The 23,541-nt window shown below is 40.5% G+C and overlaps 2 non-coding genes and 1 pseudogene across 2 annotated transcripts; all 3 read right to left on the minus strand.

Moving 5' to 3' along the window:
- LOC148824417 (uncharacterized) overlaps nucleotides 1–23,541 on the minus strand; it is a 310,106-nt pseudogene that overhangs the window by 89,090 nt on the left and 197,475 nt on the right.
- trnar-ucu (transfer RNA arginine (anticodon UCU)) lies at nucleotides 2,602–2,694 on the minus strand. Its single transcript has 2 exons — nucleotides 2,658–2,694; nucleotides 2,602–2,637 (listed from the first exon to the last, which is right to left on the minus strand). It is a non-coding gene; the product is annotated as a tRNA-Arg (tRNA).
- On the minus strand, nucleotides 18,482–18,554 carry trnak-uuu (transfer RNA lysine (anticodon UUU)). Its single transcript has one exon. It is a non-coding gene; the product is annotated as a tRNA-Lys (tRNA).

Consider the following 23,541-nt stretch of genomic DNA (forward strand, 5'->3'; position numbering starts at 1 on the left):
TATGTAATAAACACCAGTTGTGACACTATGATCGGTATATTGATTATTTGTAGCCGATGGTCCGATGGTCGTGTCTACAATAGTGACCATTTGACCAGTCTGTAGCTCTGAGCAGTGGGACTCAGATCACACAGAAGACCTGTCTGTGTGTGATTCCATACCAGCCCTGGGATTCAGCTACTCTCATAAATGTCTCACAGACCGTCTTATAAATTTACAATTAGATGAAGTCATGTAACAGTTTTACAGATAATTTAAATAATCAGACAGCAGTTTTGGCAGTGGATACATCTCCACATGGGGGAAAGAAACTGAAATATATGTGCTCACTGTAAAGTAGGAAGAGGTGGTCAGACAAGCAAAACAACTTTGCAGATAATGTGAAGTGACATTGTTTTGTGTCAATCAGCTCACAGATTTCGCTTCATGTGCCTTAAGCTGTGCAATTTGTATGGTTGTTGAATGAGATTGATTTCTTCACAAGCCCAGTCAATTGCCAGTGGAGAGCTTGCCGACACACACCTTCATGAAGACTCTCTTTAAGATTTCATTGTCAAGTCGCCTCCTTTGCATACAATAGTAGCACCGACACTAAGAGAAAGGATGAGAAATAGCGTTTATCAAGCAATTGCAGTGTTTGTTTGACTGAGGATCCTTGTGTGCTGAACTGGCCTCTGGAGAAGTGTAGTGCAGTAAAACAGAAGGTTTGTGTCACTCAAGATTGTTACAGAACAGAACAATACAATTACAATACTTTTATGAGAGTAAATATTACTGGTGCATCACAGTTCTTATAATGGTGAAAACAGGAGCACCTTCTCTACATTTTTGACTGAAGTATTTAAATGGAAAGAAATCCTATCACTATGCAATTCATAAATGCAATTGAGCTCCTCTAAATGTTCTAGTTTGATGAAACAATGTATGGAATTAGGTGACAATATCGGAATTCATTCAAATGCACAGGATTAATTTTCAGCAACAAAAAAAGTGCTCGGAAATATTTTACAAGAATGAAACCTTACATTCACCTAAATAAACATTCACCATCTACATTAGCAGAGAACAGTAGGACAGAAGGTTAGTGTCACTGGACACTGCGTCAGAGAGGCCGATCTCTTCTCCCTCATTATGCAGGCTTACCCACTCATGATGAACTGTCCTCCAGCGATACTCAACTGCCATCATCGACTCAGACACGACGTTCATGTACATATTATACCTTAATATGGCACTGCGTTACAATAATTTGATCAAAACAACTGGTGAAAAAATAATAATCAAATATTTCTTTCCTTCTTTTAGTAGATAAAGACTTTATCCAAAAAAGAAGCATTTATTCCTTTCCTCTCCTACCAGCCCTTACAAGTCACCCAGTTTTTAATTTGGAGCTGGATTAAAGCTCTAGTCTCTTTGGGGGTGTGAGTTGGAACCCCACTGCTGCCAAATATCTCCAACTATCTCAGTCTTAAGAAGCAAAAAACACACATTTGCTGCAGAATAAAACAGGAGAATTTGTGCCATTCAGCCTTATAGCGTGATGTAATTTTCTCATGCTCATTTTTAGAAGCTTGTGATCGAATCTATGATTCTTATGAGTGTGCCCTCCATAAAGGTAGCACAGATATAACGTGCCAAGTTTTCAGAGAATCGCATTAAATACAGGTCAGAAGAAGGCGACAAAGTGTCCGCTAGGCAGTTCAGCGATTTCAACGGTGTTCTCTGTTGTTTAGGTCCAGAATGACACCTGTTACAACCAGGAAACACACAGTGTCAGGCATCAAAAAGACTTCCCAAAACCCTGATCCTCTCCTTGATCCAGTGATGGCATCCAGACATTTCCTGCAACAAAGCCAGGATACGGTCTTCAACAACATGAGTGAAAGGCTAATTCCCAACTTTTGCAATCCTTTGCAAAGAAGGACCGCATGTGCTCAGTGTTAAATGCGCTGTTCATTATTATTAATAATAATAATAATCTATACATTATATAGTGCCTTTAAAGGTGGCTTTTCAAAGTGCTTTACAGAATGAAACCAATAAAGTTAAAAAAATACACAAGATAAGCAGGATGAGAATACACAGTTAGAGGAGACAATAGATGGTGGTATTAAATACAGTAGGAACAGAGGGGTAAAGAATAGTTCATTAAAGGCTCTTCTAAAGAAGAGGGTTTTGAGTCTGGATTTGAAGGAGTTTAGAGAAGGTGACTCTCTGATATCCTTGGGAATAAAGATCCAGAGCTTTGGTGCAAAACAGGAGAAGGCCCTGTCACCCATAGAGTGTAGATGGACTGGGGAACAGATAGGAGACCAGAATTAGAAGAGCGAAGGTTGTGAGGTGGGGAGTAGGGCGATAACCCAGACAGGTACTGAGGTGCCAAGCCATGGAGAGCCTTATAGGTGAGCATGAGGATTTTGAAGTTGACAGGAAGCCAGTGCAAGGAGTCCAGGACAGGAGTAATGTGATCACAGTGCAGTGCTAATTTCTTTCTTGTGGCTGCTGGTTCATTTTCAACTGTGGACTCTTAAGAAGTTCTTTATTTGACTTGATCAACACTAATCCCTAGAGGATTTTGAAAGGTTGAATCAAAATGGTACATGACTCTAGTGGGACTCAAACCCACAACCTTTGAATGACTTCATTCTATCAAAGCCTAGAAGTCCAATGCGCTCTCCATTGCGCCACAGAGCTATATAAAACAGCTACAGAAAGCTGTATCTCATGCTTCTCCCGTTGTCTTTAAATTAAGCTCCATAAATATTGACAATGAGTGGCCTGTTGTCTACGAATAGATACCGCTGGGATTCACACCCAGGGTCTCCTGGTTTTTAGTGAGGCATCTTAACCAGCTAAGCCATGGTGCCAAACCTGCTAAATGTTATCCACAACTTCAAACACCTGTGAGAAACGGGCAACTGCAGTGTTACGCCTGCTGGCTCAACAGATAATCCTTTTCGAAGTTTAAGGAGAGGATTTCTTTGTCAATTCAATTAAACATTTTAGAAATGCTGAACGATTGATGTGTTTCACGCGCAGAAATATTTTATCGTTACGTACTTTTTCTGTGCAGTTAGTTCTCCTTCAACTCCGCCCAACAACAGAGGTCATTTTTAATACAGGAGTAAAGGCACATTGCACATCAGCAAAACATCCCGTACAGGTTTAGGGAGAGCGACATCAGTGATTGGAAGGTTGGAAGTTTCGGGTCACTTTTTTATTATAGATTCAAGCAGCCCTGAATACCTTTTCAAGAAACATTTCAGAATCCCAGTCACGTCCAGTATGACTGCTACACAGGTCCACAGTATACAATCAGAATACTGTTTGTGCATTATATAAAACACACCGCCCAAAGCATTTCTAAAACAGGAATTACATGTTTCTGAATGGCCCTCCTTTATAAATAAAATAAAAGGTCTGAAGCCTGCTCCAAAGAAGCACTATATTCAGAGCTGACAAAGATGTGATAGGAAACATCTCGGAAAACGAAGATGCAGTCATTTCCACGCGTCGCACAACAAGAGCTGAACCCACCTGACGTTCTCCAAAAGAGTAAGGTGTTAGGAGTGTGGCTGGGTGGTCTAAGTGCTGGGTTTGTGCTCCATTTTCTTCGCTGGGTTAGGTTTGAATCTTGCCGCTGCTAAGGGTTGGTGGGTTAAGACCTTCCTTCTATCGCAACGTCAATGGGTAAAAGCTTTGCTTGACAGTCTGTCGAGAGACTGAACTAGGTGTTTCAAGATAGTCTTTGTGAGCTTAACATCAAGGCATAAAAAAGCCTCATTTTGTGTTCCCAACAGCAATGCTCTTTGGTCCCTTCAGCATTATGCAGGGAACAACATCTGCCGTGATCACTTTTGAGTCAGTGTGAATCGTAGTGTGCCGCAATTGTTTTTAAAATTGGTTCTGTAGGCATGGTGCATTTGTCTGTGAAACTTGAATGCTGTGCTTTTTCACGCAGAATCATCGGCAGGAGCAAAGCTTATTCAATCTTTGTGCACAGCGCTCCATCAGAAATACTTTGTCCAAGTTTTGAAGAGATTGTGGGATTCTCTGCACACGTTCACATCGCGTACCTCAGACAACACCACCATTCGATGGAAAATTGATTCTGCTTCTTGCAGTTGTTCCTGTGGTTGCGATAGTTACAAAGTTGCACTTTCCTCCACCTTCTGCTATAGTATTCATTGGGTGAGCTTCATCAATTGGCTCAGAAAGGTCAACTGTGCTTCGGAAAAAATCAGCAGCAGTGTCTTTATTTTGTCGGTGAGTATGGCTGTCTTTTAAAGCACATGAAAAACACGAGTTTGTGGATTTCTCCAAATAGCAACGAATTCAGTTGTGCAGAGCTTTACTGCTTTCAGAGGGTCTTTTACCGACGCTGCTGTAGTAGAGAAGTGACATAATCACAAACGTAACCATTTGTGCTGGCTGTTTCACTAAGTATTAAGCTTTTTTAACTATCACATGATTTTAACTAATTTAACATCATCTCCAGAAGAGCACCTCGCACTGCTCACTGAGCTGATGTATGTGCCCATTTCTCAAAAAATTAAATATAATCTGAACTGATTTTTTTCTACTTTAAATGCTTTCCTACTCTTTTAATATTTCAGTTAAATCTTTTATTTTGAAGTACTTTCCATTGATATTAATCCTAGTCCTGATGAATGATTCTGGGACATGGTGCGTCTTGAATAATGTTCTTATAGGTTTCAGTTTAAAAAAAGTGCGCTCTCCAGAAGCTACCGAAACCTCTAATGGTCACACAATGCTTAATGCAATAGCAACGTTTGGGGTTGAAAAAGAATATAACTTGCTATGAATACGAACACTGTTCCAGGAGGCGTGTAAGGACTATTTTAGCTCAGATCACCAATTTACCTTACATTTCTACTCCATTAATATCGCTATTGAGTGCTAAAGGTAGGTCCTGGCAATACTTCTTGAGATCTTCTTTAGAAAAATTTTAAAAAATATATTTCCAGTACTAAACAAAAAGTAAAAAATACTGATTACGTGCAACTGATAAAATCTCTCTTCCAGGGAAGTTGTAGCTACATGCAAATTACAATGGAAAACTTTATCAGCTTTAAAAGTTTCTTTTGCATTTATAAGACGATCAGCATGACACTCAAAACATACCTGTATTCAGTAAGCGGTGAGTCTGCTGGCTGAGCAAGTTGCCTCCTCTACACACAATAGCAGCCCGACACTAAGATAAATGAAAAGAAATTGCTTTTATTGGACACTTTTCATATCCGATGAGCTTGACATCTCCCAAGGGCGATGGAGTTTTTTTGCGACACTGCTTTTCCCTTTTTTCTTCTTTCTGTACTCTGATGGAAAAAAAAAGAAAGAGAAATCATGCAAGGGGAAAATGTATTTTTTTCATGGAGAAAACGTGCACCAGGAAATGTTTTGTTTTGAAGAAGTGATTTAACATGATACATGACCTAATTTACTAGAGTAAATGCTCACACTGCAAGGTCTGCTTTACTACAAGAGAGAAGTAGAGTGAAAGATGTCATAATTTCACTGCGTTGTTGAAGAAAACATCTTTTTCTTTGAATTCTAAATCAATCAGAATTTCAAAGTGACACACAAACCCTTTGTCTGTATTAAAGAGATGATATTTTAAAACTGATAAAAATGTAGAAAACACGTTTCTCACTTAAAAATTTAGGATGGGATTATTACTATTACTAGTAATTACTAGTTGCAGTGCTGAACTCACCATGGTGCAATTCAGTTACATGATTGGCCAGTGGTTTCATGGATAACGTGTCTGATTTTGCATCATGAGATTGTAGGTTTGACTTCTACCGGGTTCGTGTGTTTTTAAATCAGGCTACTCAGAAATAGATGTCCATTATGTGAATGAACCGCACCTGAAAGCAAACGTTGGTCGGGTTTCCTTCTTTCCAGCATGAAATAGCAAATCGTTACAAAAAGCACCAGCTAATGTCCAATAGCGTTAGTCATTTTAATTAACATGAATATACTGTAAGGTCTTGGTACATGGGATTGGATTTCATCCACAATTTAAAAAAGGGCAAATTATATTTACAGGCTTCAGACACTTTTTAATACAAAAGTGACCTAAAACTATGTAACTTTCAGGTTAGTTTGAACCTGTAATGAAAAAAGGGCCTGAAACTTCCATTCTGTGATGTAACTCTCTCTAAAGTCGGACGTGATGTTTCACGGATGTCCAGTGTGCCTTTTCTCTTGTCATGTTCAAAATGACTTGCTGTGTAATTTCCTGAATGCGTGTCCTGTACTGCTCTGTTATTTCATTTAGATTATCTATGTGGTGTACAGATAAAACCAAACTGCATGGCCTAATTTCTGGGTTCGGCACCAGCTGAACCTGAACATACATCAGCCGATCTCAACATGATTTGAACACACAACCTTTGGATGTGGTATCAGATGCACTACCGTTGCACCACGAGGTCACTCCCCATAAGTGCTTTTAATTCCCCCAAGGAGAAAAATCAGCATCCCTGAAAAATATTTTTTTTTTCATTCTCTCCTGTGAGAAGCGCCGCTCTTCCAACGAGGGTCTCTTCTTCCCAGACCACAGATTATTTTTCCTGTCCGGCTCTCACACAGAGAGCAGACACACTAATGTGTTTACTACATCTATAGATCTGACCCCCTTACAGCCCTGATATTCCTGGACAGGATCCCATATTGAGCAGTATTTCTCGCGTTCTGAACTTACAGTGTGTACACAATGTACTTTATACACAAAGTAAGTCTTTTCGTAACTCTTGGACGTTTTGTGAAAATGTTACTGGCATGCCAAAATCGCCCCCTCAACTGAACAGTCCCAGCCCCCTCAGTTTTGGATAAAAGGTTTGGATAAAAAGTTTTTGAACACTTTCACTTACTTAACTTGAGCCGTAAAAAATAGTTGTACTTTGTCAATGGTCAGATAACTACACTAACCCCGAATTCACAGTTACTACATCAGACTGTTTGATGTGCAGGAGGGCTATCCGTCCAGGAACAGCACGTTACATAGTGTCTATGTTTTGGGGTGTCAACATTATTATGACCTTATTTGCTCAGGTGGACCAATGCCTTGCAGTAGTTTATCCTCATACTTACAATCGTTATATAACTAGGACTGTAGTTATAGAAGTTTGTACTTTCTGTTGGTTTTACAATGATTTCTTAATGATTCAGAACCTCGTTACCGTTGATGTTGTTGCAAAAATGAACACATATGTTTGATGCTCCAGGCAAAAATAATCACGTGAGTTTTGATGAACGTGGAACTGTTCTTCATCACTAAATACCAGATTGCTTGTCGTTATCTTCTAACATGAAATACTAATCAGTGGCATGCTTGCGAGAATTCACTTGGATGGTTGCAATGGCTCCGTTTAAACTGAAATATCACTCCCCCCCTCAGGATTTCAGACCCCCCCCCCCCTACAGATCATTCCCCTGGCGCCAGTCCTGGGTATAATGATGAACATAGCTGCCTTGCAAGCAGTGAATCCGGGTGTGATTCCCACCTGACCCATCGACAAACCTTTTCCAATGAATCTTTGATCGATTTAAAAAAGTCTTGAAGCTGGTAGGCTAGGGAAGAAGCACTGTTTGAGTGCACTGAGGAAAATGTGCTACTGTGTTGTGCTGCTCCAGTAGCGCAATTGGTCAGGTTGTGGTGCTTTTATAGTGGAGTTATACCGAGGTTGTGAGTTCAATCATCACGTGGAGTAGGTTCCGTTTTCAGCTGCAGAAACATGCTGTTGAATTTAAGTCGGTTCTTGTGTTACTTTTTCCTCTCGATGGAGCTGTATTAATGCAGGCACACCTGCTTCCACGTCAAGTTATTTTATCGTTGCTCACAAACCAACACACTGCAGACACCTCTGATATTGTGTTCCTGCTGTCAGCCTACCATGATCATACACCTAATAGAAATATTACTGCTGTAGTACAGGAGCGAACAAAGGAAACGAAAGCACACCAAGTTTAAAAAGGTCAAAATGTGTCAAAGCCCTTCCTCGAGAAGGATGGGGCTCAAACCTACTTGTGCAGAGTATCATGTATTAAGAAGTGATTGCCTTAACCACTAAGCCACCTCTGTATGCGCTTGAGCCCCCTCCGGACATGAGTTGGCCTCTTTCCCCATACTCAAGGGTAATTTTCCTCTTCCACCTACAATTTCAACATTTACCTTGGGAGATGTCAAACCACAGAGCCTGTGCTGCGCTTCAGTGTTAGCTGTAGTGGACACCCCGTTGAACATAAAAAGCATATTGAGCTCCTTGGACATAAGCCATTTCTCGTCACTTGCTCAGCGACCAGGCTCAGCGCACACTGAATGCAGGTGTCTCAGAGCAATTGAGATGTGTCCAAGTGGCTGTAAAAGGGATATTTGATGCCAGTGCTGTGGCTTAGTTTTCCGATGGCAGGCGTAGCGGCGCGCCGGTTGGAGTATTCTCGGTCGCATTTAATGGCAACGTCATGGCAACATCAGCTCAAACCACCAAATGGAGACGGGCGTGCCGAAAAGCTGACCCTGCTGATGCGGGATCAACACTAGGATAAGAGAATGCTGTGGCTTAGTTGGTTAAAGTGCCTGTTTAGTAAACAGGAGATCCTGGGGTTGAATCCCAGTGGTGCCTGTCTTGCCACACAGTTTATCATTATGGACAGCAACATGCTTCTACATTAAATTATATGGAAGTGTTCATTTAATTTTTGGAACAACTTGTTTTTAAATAATCCATACAAATTGCGAAAGATAAAATACTCATCTGTTTTGTCAGTGCAGAGGAATTACTGCCAGCTGGCAAGGAAACGAAAACGATTTTTTTGTCTTTAGCCAAAAACCTGTGAATGTAGAAGAAAGGTGATGTGCGTTAGTTTCTATGGCACAGTCAGTCAGCGTATCCTTCAGTTAAACATAACGTTGGTAAATCAAAAGTCCCCAGACGCATTTCAAATTAATCCGACCTCAACACCGTCTCCCTAAATGTGATGGGGTTTCTTTGGATGTCCTTAAGCATCCTGATAGTTGCAGAGATTTCAAACTTTTGGCACAAGTCAAACTACAAGAAGTTAATAGTTGAGCGCCTAAGTCAATATCACCGGGAATGTGACTATGTAAACTTAAATAGTATTCAAAATATTGCAATTTTGTTGTAGTTTAAAAAGATATTTTAGCTGGGGATCCTCAAATGATGAGGGTAGAAAAGAGAACTATTCGACACCATCAGGAGTGCTTAACATGTGATAAAAGTGTTTTTTAATCACAAAGTGAAAATAGTGAATTTGTCTTTCACTTAGGCGTTCATTAAAAGCTCATTAAACAATGAAGGAGAGGCTCGTGTTCCGAATTCTCTTCGTGTCTCATTGTCTTGCTTTGATTTTTAAAATGTACACTGTTGGCTATTCACTCTTCCTAACACAATTAAAGAGCCGAGTTTAGTTCAGAGGTAAAGCATCTCATGCATCGTACGAAGCTCTGTTTTCTATCACCAGCATCTCCACTCTGGATTTCTTTTTAAGCGCGATATCTTTTCTGTGATTTCTTTCGTTTGAATTCCCTCATGTGTGAATTTCAGCGCGACACATAAACTCGTTTGTCTGTTTTAAAGAGATGCAATTTTTAAAACAGACAAAATGAAAGACTGTTTAACTAAATACACATAGAAAACGTGCACCTAATTGAGAAAATTTGGACTGGGGCGATGTATTATTGTAGCGGCGCAAGCTCACAGTGGTGCACTTGAGGAATGCGGTACAAGGGCCAGTGGTGCATTGGATAACGCATCTGATTACGGATCAGGAGACTGTAGGATCGTTATGCTCTTAAACCCAGTACCATAACCGTAGTGTGTTCAGTCCTACACAACCTTTCTATCGACTGAATAAGCCTCCTGTTCCATCTCCATCTTCTTCCCACACATTCCGGCTATTTCAGCACCGTTATTGTTGGACCACAGTCACAGATACATAAGGGACACTATTCCGAAGAACCGTCTTAAATAAATAACGTTGCAAAAGGTAACAATAATGCTTTCTTAACGTAACCTTACATTTGGCCGTACAATACAACTTTCTGTAACCTCAAATAAAAAAAATTACTGTTTTCTCCTGAGAAACACAAGTGTAGTGTCAAACCACAATAAATAATACAACAAATATACTAAATTTACACCCAGATATGACAACACACAGCTATGACAGAACACATTGAAGACTTAAAAGCCCTTAAAATGTTTATTTCCTTAATTTCCATTCTCTTCCCTCCCCAGGATAACTGAAAACTAACTATAATAAAGACTGTATATGCATTACTTGTAATACAGCTACTAATTAAGATATACATGGAACTTAATTATTAATAAATAACACTTTTATTAATAAATACGTGTAATGATAACATTCATTGTGAATATTTGTGGTGTCTGGAAAGCAATTTTAGTTAAATATAATAATAATTTTCAAGCAAGTGGTGCATAAGCTTGTTACTTAATGAGTACATTATTTCCATTACATTCAAGACAGTTCTAATGTGATCAATTGTTCTGCTTAGTCCGCTACCGAGTTGCTTAAAACCTATGAAGAGGTGGTTTAAGCTAGACTCCTAATGCAGTAACATCTAACGGGCAGCAGCTGTTATTTTAGGTTTGTTGCAATTGAGAACAGGTTTAGTACAGAGTTGTTGACAAATTTCAGCGGAGTTTATTGTATATAAGTTTATTGCAATTGACCCATTGTAGCTACCAATCAGCAGCAAGGAAAAACAAACTTCACTTGTGCCTTTTAAAAAAAAGGAAACAGAGTAGTAGTTTATGTGGTAATTTCAGGTACAATGTAAGAACTAAAGTTAACTACTCCCATAGTAATGCGTGGGGTCCTATCAATAGAAAAAAAAATTGTTGTAACCCGAAAACACAACAAACACAAAACAAGAAGTCTTCCAGGAACCTAGGTAAATCCCGGTAGTTGTCTAACAACTACGAAAAAAAAAACCAAACGCAACAACTTCAAAAGAAAAAGAACATTAAAAACAAATCTGGGGAACAACAAAAACACAGAGTCTAATGCGAGAGCTTTTTCAAGTCTTCAGTGCTCCTCTCGTCTCAGTAGACCTCTCTCATATATTTGTGTACAGGTCAGCTGGAGGTACACAGCTGATGGTAATTTAAGTAGGGAGCTGCGTCAGCATGCATGGGCTTCAAAGGAAAAAGTCAAGGTTTATTCCATGCTGAAAAGAGAAGGAAACACAATGTTTCAGCTGTGGAGCCTTATTTGATTGTGACTCGAAGTAAACCTTTACTTCTTCGTTTGATGTTAATTTATCTCCATCAGATACCTAATAATATCTAAACTTGACAGTTTCTTTCAGTAGCTAAAGACACTGCTCCAGAGGAGGCTTGAACTCATAACCACGGCATGACCCCACTGTGCACTGCTGTATAAGTACCACACGCTGACTGATTGCACCACTGGAACTGTGCAAGGTGTGCTCCTCATACAGAATGACGCTGCAGAAACACAGGGTGAAAGCGGTTTCGGTTGTGGATCCATCTATACATGGGGAACACTAAAATAGCAAGGAAAATACAAGAAAAGAAACTGAAAGAATTGTGCTAACAGCAAAGGGGGACGGATGGAGGTGGTCGGACAAGTAAATCAGCCTGGCAGATTATTTGTATCGACATTTTTTGAGTAAATCAGCAAACAGATTTCTCTTCATGTGCCTTAAACTGTGCAGTTTGTATCTTCGTTGTAGATAGGTTTCTTCAGAAGTCCAGTAAACTGACAATAATGGAGAACTAGCTGACGCACCCCGTCGTGAAGACCCTCTGTAAGGTGATTACACGTTTCATTTTCAAGTCGCCTCCTTTACACGCAATTGCAGCCCGGACACTGAGAGAAAGCATGAGAAATGGCTTCAATTTCAATGTGAAAGTGCAGTACAGGCTCGATGGCTTCACATCTCCCATCAATCAAATAAAATTGCAGTAAAGCGATCTAAATATGACTCTGAAGTACTGGGAAAGATGATTATTTTGAGCGTGCCTCCCAGGGTCTGCTACGAGGCTGAAGTTACAGTAGCTTCTTATTCGCCAGCTTCTTATGCGTGTTTTTCGTTCCACCTTAAATGGTGCTGCTGTGATGTTATGTCGCCTTTCGCCTATAGATGGCTCTCTTCAATCAGTACTAATCCGGCTGGAATACTGCAGACATCTTCACTGAAAGGGAATATCCAAATAAATAGCGACTGTGCAAATTATAGTTTTGTATGGAATATATTTCAGAAAATCGCAAACCAATTTTAAAAACTCACCACAACACGGACTTACACTGGGAAAAGGTGATTGCACTTTCTGCTTATTGCTACAGCCTTCCCCCCGATTAGGAAAATGTCTCACAGTTCTGACACCGACGTGTGAAAGACAATGTTACAGACTATCAAAATCCTGGAGTACAAGAAGCTTTAATGCACCAGTTTTTTAAATATGACCCTCTGATCCTGGCATGTCAGAATACATTTCGAAAAAGTATGGCACGAATTGCAATGGCACAAATTGTTGAGAATATCACTGACCTTGCCGATATTTGCAGGGGATACGAATGTTTTGCACATGTTGAACTACAACAAGTAAAAATTGAGCTCCTTAGTCAATATCACCGGGAATGTCCAATAATGACCAACATCAGTAGCTTCAAGGAAACTTAGGCTCGCACATGGAGTTTTATCTTCGAATGGAGGGTGGGAGAATTCATTTATACTCTCGTTGCTCATTAGCTAAACTATTTTAAAAATATGACACAGATTTGTTCAAGAAACTTGTAATCGCCTTAAAGAGAGTCTTCTTGAAGATGTGCACCAGCTAGCTCTCCACTGTCAATTGACAGGACTTTAGAAGAACATGTTCTCATACAACCAACATACAAATTACACATCTTAAGGAACATGAAGAGAAATCCATGTACTAAATAACATAAAACTGTCGCTGCAAATTATCACCAAGCTGTTTTATGTGTCTGACCACCTCTTTCCTACTTTGCAGCAAGCACAAATCTTTCTGTTTCTTCATCGCTATTTTACTGTCTCTTTCCCCCATGTGGAGATGGATCCACAGCTGAAACTTTAGGTCAGTTCCTGTTACTCTGTCTGATTGAAAGAGCTGTATTAAAGGCACTCCCATCTCTGCAGGAAAGTAATTGCTGCTCTCAACACAATATACTGCAGCCAAATATAGCGATACTGTCACTGCCTGTGGGCCACGTGTTCCTGCTGTCAGTCTATTATGTCATGTTCATCCACACCCAGAAACATTACTGCTGGAGCACAAGAGTTATATAGGCGCAGTCCATAGGGCAAGAATCTCTTAATCTCAGAACTGTGGGTTCAGCCCCCACATTGGGTCCCTCTGTGTCAATTTCATCCCCCCAATCCTCCTAGCATGACCTGATGGCGTAACAGTGATACCCAGTACCCAGCATAATTCAGCTTTCTTTCCACTTGATTCAGATTTTGATCTGAAATCATCGGCCGAACAAGAGTTTGTCTAAATCGAGGGAGATCTGCTCACAAGCAAGTATTAAACACTTCAGCATTTACTGTTCGAATACCACACTTTGTCAAAACACTGCCGCTTCTTAAGCTAATAAGTAACGGTTTTTGAGCACGCATTGTATTGTTAATGCTTATATTAAAAAAGCATAAATTCACATAATGGAATTTGGACTGAACAAAGTAGTCCAGCCCCTTTACAACATTACATACCCTCTGATTAAAGCTTAAAACTATAGCAGCAGGAGTAACAATAATGGCAACAACATGTTTGGAGTTCGGCATTTCATTTATTCTGCGAAAACATCGTATCGGAATGAACTGCCCGAGATAAAAGAGTAATTGCGGCTTCAAATCGTTTTTACAGAGCATTGCGTTGTTCTGTTCATGCTGACTACACGCTTTAAAATTGTCATTTACTGCAAGCGTTGCTTTTCCAGGTTTTTCTGAAATTCCTCGCATTTGAGCCAGCACAAAAATATTTCATTCCCGTCGCTGAATACATCGTGGAAACGGTATTTGCAACGGAATGCTGTCACAAATGAAACCTTTTTGTTATTCGGTTCTGAAGTTTGAAAATGAAAATAAAACGGGGGTCACTTCATAGGCTTGAAAGAAGTCCAAGCAGCATAAAAACCCGCGAATTCTCACAAAGGCTGCTCCTTTCTTCTGCTGCTTTTTTAAATCAGCCTTAAACATTTGAATGCATACCTTACTGCTGCTAATCACATTCACGTGTTTATGAAGCTTTTTTCTGTCCATTATGTTTTTGCTAAGCAGTTTCTCCGTTTTCCTCGTACTGTGATTGTCAGCGAACACAACAAGACTGAAACAGTGTAAAAGCAGGTAAAAAAGACAGGGTAAAACACCTAATTGTCGGGAGTGGGATTTGAACCCCTGTCTCTATTTGGAGAGCGAAACACAAAGCTTATAAGACACGAAGCTGTGAATTTGCCATTTTAAACCGCTCGACTATCCTGAAAAAAATGTGTGCTGATTGCACCAGTCGTATGCGATTTTCCGTAACTTTAGGACAATTGATACGAATGGACGAACACAATTTGTGGCGTTTAGCATGACATGAAAAACAGTACCGGAGCATTCGGGTCCGGACTACCAGACTCAGAAACAGTTTTTACCCCCGCACTATCAAACTATTAAACTCCCAGCCTCTCTCACTCTCTCCTCACCTCTCACCTATGATCTGAACCTCACAGTGCTTTCTTTCTTACCAAAAACCCAAACACACATTGAAAATCTACCTCTACCATACATGTCAAAAGCTCACTCCCCATAATTTCTATCCCTTTATTTCATTCTTTTGATGTATGTTTTTGCACATAACCTGTTACCTTTTTATTGTTTTGCAAACTGCCTGTTGTTGTTTTTTGCACATCGGCTGTTGTCTCTGTCTTTCTTTTGTTATACAATTGTATTGTTGTTGTGTTTTTTTCTTTGTACTACTTATGTCCGAGAGCTAGCTAAATAGCATTTCGTTATACCATATACCTGCGTATGAGTATAATGACAATAAACTTGAACTTGAACTTTAAACTTGAACTTGACATAGTCTTGCAGGCAGTATATTATTTTATCGTTTACTCGTTTAAAAAAACATGGTCTTCTCGTTCCTAAATCAGATTTTTTGTGCTTTCGAACGTTACTTCCAACCTGGACTGACAGCTCACCAGATCTGTTTGTGATCAGACCATGGAGTCGGGGGCTGTACCAAGCGTACGTTCCTTCCCAATACTGAGGCGATCATTCGGCAGATGGGTGTGAAGAGAGACAAGCTTTGTCGACTAAAAAGCAAGGCAGGATATGCACGAATACTAACCACTGGCAACAGTTATGTTCTCTTACTATTGAGACTCCTATATTGCGAGCTTTTTTGAAAACTTTGAGATAAGAACAGGTGGGGTTTGAAACCACAATCTTCAGTTTACGAGACTAACGCCTTACCACTTGGCCACTGCACCTTTGAATAAAGATGGGAATAATGTTGTTCAAATTATTTTTTTTCTGAATCTGGTTTACATCACCAATAAAAACAACAATACAACAATAAAAGGGATACTTAACAAGGAGATACGCGGTAGCAGTGCGACTCCAACATATGCTCCTGAAGAGACTGGAGGTTTAAGCCAGCTCCTAAGAGCGCTCGGCCGCGTTACTCTCAACAGCGGCTCTTCAGCTCTTGTTGTTTGACCTAGTGGTTTTATAACGCGTGAAAACGACCGCAACTTCGTTTTCTGAGATGCTTTCTCTCACGTGGTGAAATCTCGACCTCTTTGGCATCTCTGGCTATAGTTCTTCTGTAGAGCAGGCTTTCACACCTCTGCTTATAGTGCCCTTGAAGTCATTTTATTTTTACAGGAAGACTCATTCACTAACGATCTCTCCTGTTTTAGAAATGCTTCAAAAGGCGTGTTTGATTCAACGGACAAACAGTATACTAATTGTACAATGCAGATTTATGCGGCATTCGTACTGGATTTGACTGGGATTCTGAAATACTTCTTGCAAAGGTATTCAGACTTTCTTGAACCTATAATAAAAACACAGACCTGAAACTCCCTAGCTTCCAATCTCTGATGTTGCTGTCCTTAAACTCGGACGTGATGTTCTGCAGACGTGTGCATAATGTCCTGTTTTCTTACAGTGTAGACATTTTGCTGTTCACGCTCCGCATTCATCTGCTTTGTGCGTTGTTAGTCCGCACCTGTAACATGTAATGTCAGCCGTCCCCTGTTCCTCTATTTCTCTAGCATGACTGCGTCCTGCTGCTTGGCTTTTGTTTGTAAAGTTTGAGCGAGCGCCCCGTTCAGTGTCACTTTGTCACTGTGGTCAGAAAGCATTCTTGATTCTGCTTGAGCTGCTTCATGAATTCTAGCGACTGTAAGAGCTCTTTTTAAAGTCAGCCCTTCCTCCTGCAGCAATTTATATTCTCTTATGTGCACATTTTTCCACAAGTTGATCTCTTAACATGTCAGTTTCCAATACTCCAAACTCACAAGATTTAGCCAGTTCTCTTAGTGCAGTCACAAAAGCATCAACAGATTCGTCCTGAGACTAAGTTCTCTGCCTAACTTTATGCCGTTCCAAAACCACATTTCTCCGCGGTGTAAAGTAAGCGTCTAAGGCAGCTAGTCTGTTCATATGTACCTTTTTCTCCTGGGAGGTTGGCGAAAATCCGTTGCACGGGAGCCCCGATACAGTGCAGTAATGTAGCACCTCTCACGGCATCCCGAGCTTCTGTAGATCCACCGGCTATTTAAAAAAATCTGTACGACTCCATCCATGTCTTGTATTCCGTATACAAATCCGGAGCTCCGAGGTTCAGTAGAAGCGGTGGAAAAAGCTGGGCATAAGCAAAGCTTCTCGGCGCGGCTGCCATATCTTCCAATGCGCAAGCTAAACGAAAATTCAGAAGTTCGTTTCTACCAGCAAGAGTACTAAAATCTGCACTGTTCTGCTCGCTTTGAGTCCGTCAAGCACTCATCTCTCGTCGCCATAAATGTTGTGTATCTTAATAAAGAGACGTTTTTATATTATTTTAACTATTTTGTTAACTACACAGATCACGCCCTTACACCATATATTCCCGCCTTCTACTCTCTCGTTCTGTTGTCTCGCGATGTCTACTCACTATACTACATTTAGCATGACTTCTTGTTGCAGTTGAGCTCAAAGCTGAAGATGATCTCCATATTTTACCGCAGTAACTAGTCCGAAACGTAGTACACAGTACACACTTTTTAAGTGAAGTCAGGTTGTTCAAAAATTAAACCAGCGCCCTGTCACAGAAACGTACCCCAGTCTCCCGCGCAACAAGCGGGGGTACTCAGCACTATACTAAGGAGGAGCGCTTGTCTGCAGCTGAGCGTCAGCTCTGTTTACTGTCAGCAGTCATTTCCTCATTTCCAAAGACTTTTTCACCTGCTCTCAGCTTTTAAAGACGGTCATAAACGCTCAAGAAGTAATTCATGTCAGTTTGAAGCCTGTTTCTGTTGTCTCAGCTCTTGATAAAGAAAAGCCGTGCGTGGGAGACTCCCTCTCTGAAGAAGTTTGCCGTCACCCTGCGAGGGAGAAGAGCCATCAATCACCGAGGCAACCAATGAGACAGTTAACATTAAACACGTGAAATGCGAGATGTTGTGATTTTTTTTTCCGCTTAAGGCTTCTATCGTTTCTACTCTAACGAGAAAGACCTCTTTATTAGAAGTGAGATTTTAACAAACGTCTCCAGGGTTAACTGCGACCTGAACGCAACGCCTAAGACCACCAGCCATCTTACCTGTGGTACTTAGAGCAGCTCTCAATAAAAATGATCAGAACCCGAAAGCGCTTCTTATGCGGATCAGTATATTCCGATTCCACTGGTTCTGCAGAAGAAATAAGAAAAGCCGAACTCAAAGCACTGTGTTGCCATTACGGGTACTCTGTCTGCAGCTGCTTTAAGATCTACTCACACCTTGTTGCCATTAAGGCTACCTAGTTAAAAAAAACGTCACCTTTTTGAACGTGATTATTAGACAACCGTTAAATCTCAACCGAGGTTTCTTGAGAGATCGTTCAGCGAGCGAGTAATAAAAATTACTTCGCTTCCAACCTCTGCTGTCACTTTCAACTCGGACGTGATGGTGTGCAGTGTGCCTTTCCTCTTGTCATATTGAAGAGTACTCACTGTGTGAGCTCCTCACTGTGTGTTCTGTACTCTACTGTGATTTAATTTAGATGATTACGTGGAGTAGAGTGACAAGATCTACTTGAACATTTTCGGTTTGTGAAATGAAACACTAAATACACTACTGTAAATACAAGTAATGGACATTTAAAATAACCACAGTACAGCTAGAAGAGTGAAAGATAAAAGACTAATTAGAATGACATTCACAACAGACTTAAGAACAGCACAACTGCCCGAACAGGGACTTGAACCCTGGGCCCTCAGATTAAAAGTCTGATGCTCTACCGACTGAGCTATCCGGGTTCTGAAACAATGTTGACACTGTCGGGATCCTCACAAGTCACGTTTCTCTTGTGCCGAAGAGCAGTCATACCTGACCCGTCTGGAATGACCACTGACAGACTTTATCCAGAAGCGACGGCACCACTCCCAGTAGAATGAGGGAGAAATACAGCATGACATGGGTAGTTAAGGGGCTCCCACAATCCATCTTTCCTCACATTACTGATTTTTTTCAATAGCATTTTGACCTTTTTTCACATTCAGATTTTTTTCACATTTAATAAAATCTTTTTATCAACAACATTAAAAAGAAAACAAATGGAACATTTTTTGGAACAATAATTTAAAAAATCTTTCAATGCCTTGGTTGTATACGTGTGCACACCCTTTATAAAGGAAGTTGCAACAGTGCTGAAATTTAAAGAGCATTTCTGTAGAGAAAACAGCCTTGATCTTAAGCTTAGGGAGCCTGTCTTTTAGAAATTCTATTTCTTAACACCTTGCACAGCCTACCGACAGACTAACAAATATTTTTTGGAGAAATTGGCTCACACACCGGAAGACACTAACGTTTATTTACGTTAGAGTATGTGAATAACAGTTTAACCGAAAAAGTTTGTAATTGTGATTTTGTTAAAATTCAATAAATCGTCTATCAACAGTTAGAATTTATTAAGAAATTGTTTTATTTCATAAACTATAAGACAATTAAGAGAGTTTATAGGTCATATCCGTCGCTTATGTTCTTTTAACTCTAGAGTTCAGGATCCAAACCCAGGTGCGGACGGTTGTGTTTCTTGAATCTCTTGTAATCATCAAAAGTCGATGTGTAGTCCTTCAGTACTTTCTCGAGTTGTGCCATGGATATTTTATACGATCAATACATGTCATGCTCTTTTGCATTTTCCTTAACAAACGGAAAAAATTCTAAGTGTGTTTATGGCTGTGCTTCACATCTACACAAGAGCAGTTCAGGACACGCAGTGAGGAGTTCGTGAAGCTTTCAGTTTAGTGCGGAGTTCAGAAGGAGGATTCGCTCGCTGAATGATCTCTCAGGAAATCCCGGGTGACATTCAACAGGTGTTTTCTGCAACAGCCACGACAAGTGTGAAGCAATCTCTGGATTTCCTGAATTTGAACTAAATAATTAGTTCAACTAAATAATTAGTTCAAATAATTTTGGCTTTAACAGAACTTAATGAGGCACATTTAAAACAGCAGCACAACTCTGCAGCACGTCGAGTGTGCCTGCATTTAATTGTGTAAACTTGGCTCTCTCTGAACACGAGCAAAGTGGTCTCACTCAACAGAAAATTGCAATGTGAGTACTATAACATAAAGCACCTGGAGATACCAGGGACTGAACCCAGGACCTCATACATGCAAAGCATGCGCTCTACCACTTATGGAACAGACTTAGAGATGTGCAAATGCTCACTGATCACACCACTCACGAAGAATACCTGCAGTTTCCCACTTTCGCGTTTCTTCTACTACAGAGTAAATTCATAGGAATGAAGAAATAAGGAAGGAAAAATAATCGCATCGAAGCTTCAAGAGACTGGGCACAAATTAATCTATTATTTTTGTATCCAGTTACATGGGCGACGGTGGTTGATTCCCAGACGGGGGAGTGCTTTTTTTCTACCTCCTTACTCGACTGTCTTTCAATTCTATTTTATTTGAAAGCTTTTTGCATCTTTTAAGTGCTCTTGATTAAACTATGCATAGAAAAACAGCAGTACTGATGATTTAACGTAAAAGGGTGAAACAACGTCCCAACCACAGGAATGGTAACAGGAAGGATCGTGTTCTTATTTAATATGTCCTTTTGAGATGTCTTGTCAATGCACACAGGTGGTAGAGCTGAATAATTTACTTTTAGTGGTGTTTTTAAACAAAGATGGAACACATTCTTTCTATACCAGGAAGAAAGGAGCAGACTTTACCTTTAAGAGGCAAAAATGACACCTTATCAAAGCTAATATTAATTAAAATGACATCACAACAAAAGAGTGGAGCCTTGAGTGAGTGGAGCCTTGAGCTTTCATTGGACGTCTGTGTCTCCATAACTTTGTAGGTGAGAGAGAGGATTGTGATAATTTGCAGGTGCTTCTCGGAAGTTCGTTGGTGGTACAGGCACCTTCCAAATAATTGAGTCAGGTTTGAATCCCAGCCAGTGCAAACCCAAATCTTTTCAAGATAATCTGTGGTCCGCTAACACATCTTTTGAAACACTACAACAGGTAACACCCCGTGTGAAACATCATGAGCATCTGTTAAACCTCTTTACCTACCCGTTCCTCACAGAGACATGACGAGGGTCTAAAGGGACATTTTGAGCCGTAGAAACATTTTATCATTCCGTACGTTCATGTGCAGTCAGGCCAGTTCCACTTTAACTGCGCCCGACAACGAAGTTCTTTTTGAAAACAGCGAGAGTAAAGGGACACTGCACGTCTGCAGACCATCACGTCCGAGTTTAAGGACAGCACCATCAGAGATTGGAAGCTAGGGAGTTTCAGGTCTGTGTTTTTATTATAGGTTCAAGAAAGTCTGAATACCTTTGCAAGAAGTATTTCAGAATCCCACTCAAATCCAGTACGAATGCCGCATAGATCTGCATTGTACAATTAGTATACTGTTTGTCCGTTGAATCAAACACGCCTTATAAAGCATTTCTAAAACAGGAGAGATCGTTAGGGAATGCGTCTTCCTGTAAAAATAAAATGACTTCAAGGGCACTAAAAGCAGAGGTGTGAAAGCCTGCTCTACAGAAGAACTATAGCCAGAGATGCCAAAGAGGTCGAGATTTCACCACGAGAGAGAAAGCATCTCAGAAAACGAAGTTGCTGTCGTTTCCACGCGTTATAAAACCATTAGGTCAAACAACAAGAGCTGAAGAGCCGCTGTTGAGAGTAACGCGGCCGAGCGCTCTAAGGAGCTGGCTTAAACCTCCAGTCTCTTCAGGAGCATCTGTTGGAGTCGCACTGCTACCGCGTATCTTCTTGTTAAGTATCCCTTTTATTGTTGTTGCTACCTCCAGGGGATGTAAACCAGATTCAGAAAAAAATAATTTGAACAACATTATTCCCATATTTACTCAAAAGTGCAGTGGCCAAGTGGTAAGGTGTTGGTCTTGTAAACTGAAGATCGCGGTTTCAAACCCCACCTGTTCTTATCTCAAAGTTTTCAAAAAAGCTCACAATATAGGAGTCTCAATAGTAAGAGAACATAACTGTTGCCAGTGGTTAGTATTCGTGCATATCCTGCCTTGCTTTTTAGTCGGCAAAGCTTGTCTCTCTTCACACCCATCTGCCGAATGATCGCCTCAGTATTGGGAAGGAACGTACGCTTGGTACAGCCCCCGACTCCATGGTCTGATCACAAACAGATCTGGTGAGCTGTCAGTCCAGGTTGGAAGTAACGTTCGAAAGCACAAAAAATCTGATTTAGGAACGAGAAGACCATGTTTTTTTAAACGAGTAAACGATAAAATAATATACTGCCTGCAAGACTATGTCAAGTTCAAGTTTAAAGTTCAAGTTCATTGTCATTATACTCATACGCAGGTATATGGTATAACGAAATGCTATTTAGCTAGCTCTCGGACATAAGTAGTACAAAGAAAAAAACACAACAACAATACAATTGTATAACAAAAGAAAGACAGAGACAACAGCCGATGTGCAAAAAACAACAACAGGCAGTTTGCAAAACAATAAAAAGGTAACAGGTTATGTGCAAAAACATACATCAAAAGAATGAAATAAAGGGATAGAAATTATGGGGAGTGAGCTTTTGACATGTATGGTAGAGGTAGATTTTCAATGTGTGTTTGGGTTTTTGGTAAGAAAGAAAGCACTGTGAGGTTCAGATCATAGGTGAGAGGTGAGGAGAGAGTGAGAGAGGCTGGGAGTTTAATAGTTTGATAGTGCGGGGGTAAAAACTGTTTCTGAGTCTGGTAGTCCGGACCCAAATGCTCCGGTACTGTTTTCCATGTCATGCTAAACGCCACAAATTGTGTTTGTCCATTCGTATCAATCGTCCTAAAGTTACGGAAAATCGGATACGACTGGTGCAATCAGCACACATTTTTTTCAGGATAGTCGAGCGGTTTAAAATGGCAAATTCACAGCTTCGTGTCTTATAAGCTTTGTGTTTCGCTCTCCAAATAGAGACAGGCGTTCAAATCCCACTCCCGACAGTCAGGCGTTTTACCCTGTCTTTTTTACCTGCTTTTACACTGTTTCAGTCTTGTTGTGTTCGCTGACAATCACAGTACGAGGAAAACGGAAAAACTGCTTAGCAAAAACATAACGGACAGAAAAAAGCTTTGTAAACACATGAATGTGATTAGCAGCAGTAAGGTATGCATTCAAATGTTTAAGGCAGATTTATAAAAGCAGCAGAAGAAAGGTGCAGCACAATGCAATTTGTGAGAATTCGCGGGTTTTTATGCTGCTTGGACTTCTTTCAAGCCTATGAAGTGACCCCCGTTTTATTTTCATTTTCAAACTTCAGAACCGACTAACAAAGAGGTTTCATGTGTGACAGTATTCCGTTGCAAATACCGTTTCCACGATGTATTCAGCGACGGGAATGAAATATTTTAGTGCTGGCTCAAATGCGAGGAATTTCAGAAAAACCTGGATAAGCAACGCTTGCAGTAAATGACAACTTTAAAGCGGGTAGTCAGCATGAACAGAACAACGCAATACTCTGTAAAAACAATCTGAAGCCGCAATTACTCTTTTATATCGGGCAGTTCATTCCGATACGATGTTTCCGCAGAATAAATGAAATGCCGAACTTGCCGAGCAAGTTTAATACTTGCTTGTGAGCCCTAGATACAGATGCAGCCATTCAAAATGGGTGGGGTATTTCGCGGCATACCCCAGTGGGCGTGTCGCGGTATCACGCGGTGTCACGCAGTATCACGTGGTTAATCGCGTGTCATTTGACGTCATGCCGGAAACTATCCGGCGTCAACTTGTAAAACCGCCAG

This window comes from Atractosteus spatula, chromosome 10, assembly GCF_055471065.1.
Source record: "Atractosteus spatula isolate fAtrSpa1 chromosome 10, fAtrSpa1.hap1, whole genome shotgun sequence".
Taxonomy (NCBI): Eukaryota; Metazoa; Chordata; class Actinopteri; order Semionotiformes; family Lepisosteidae; genus Atractosteus; species Atractosteus spatula.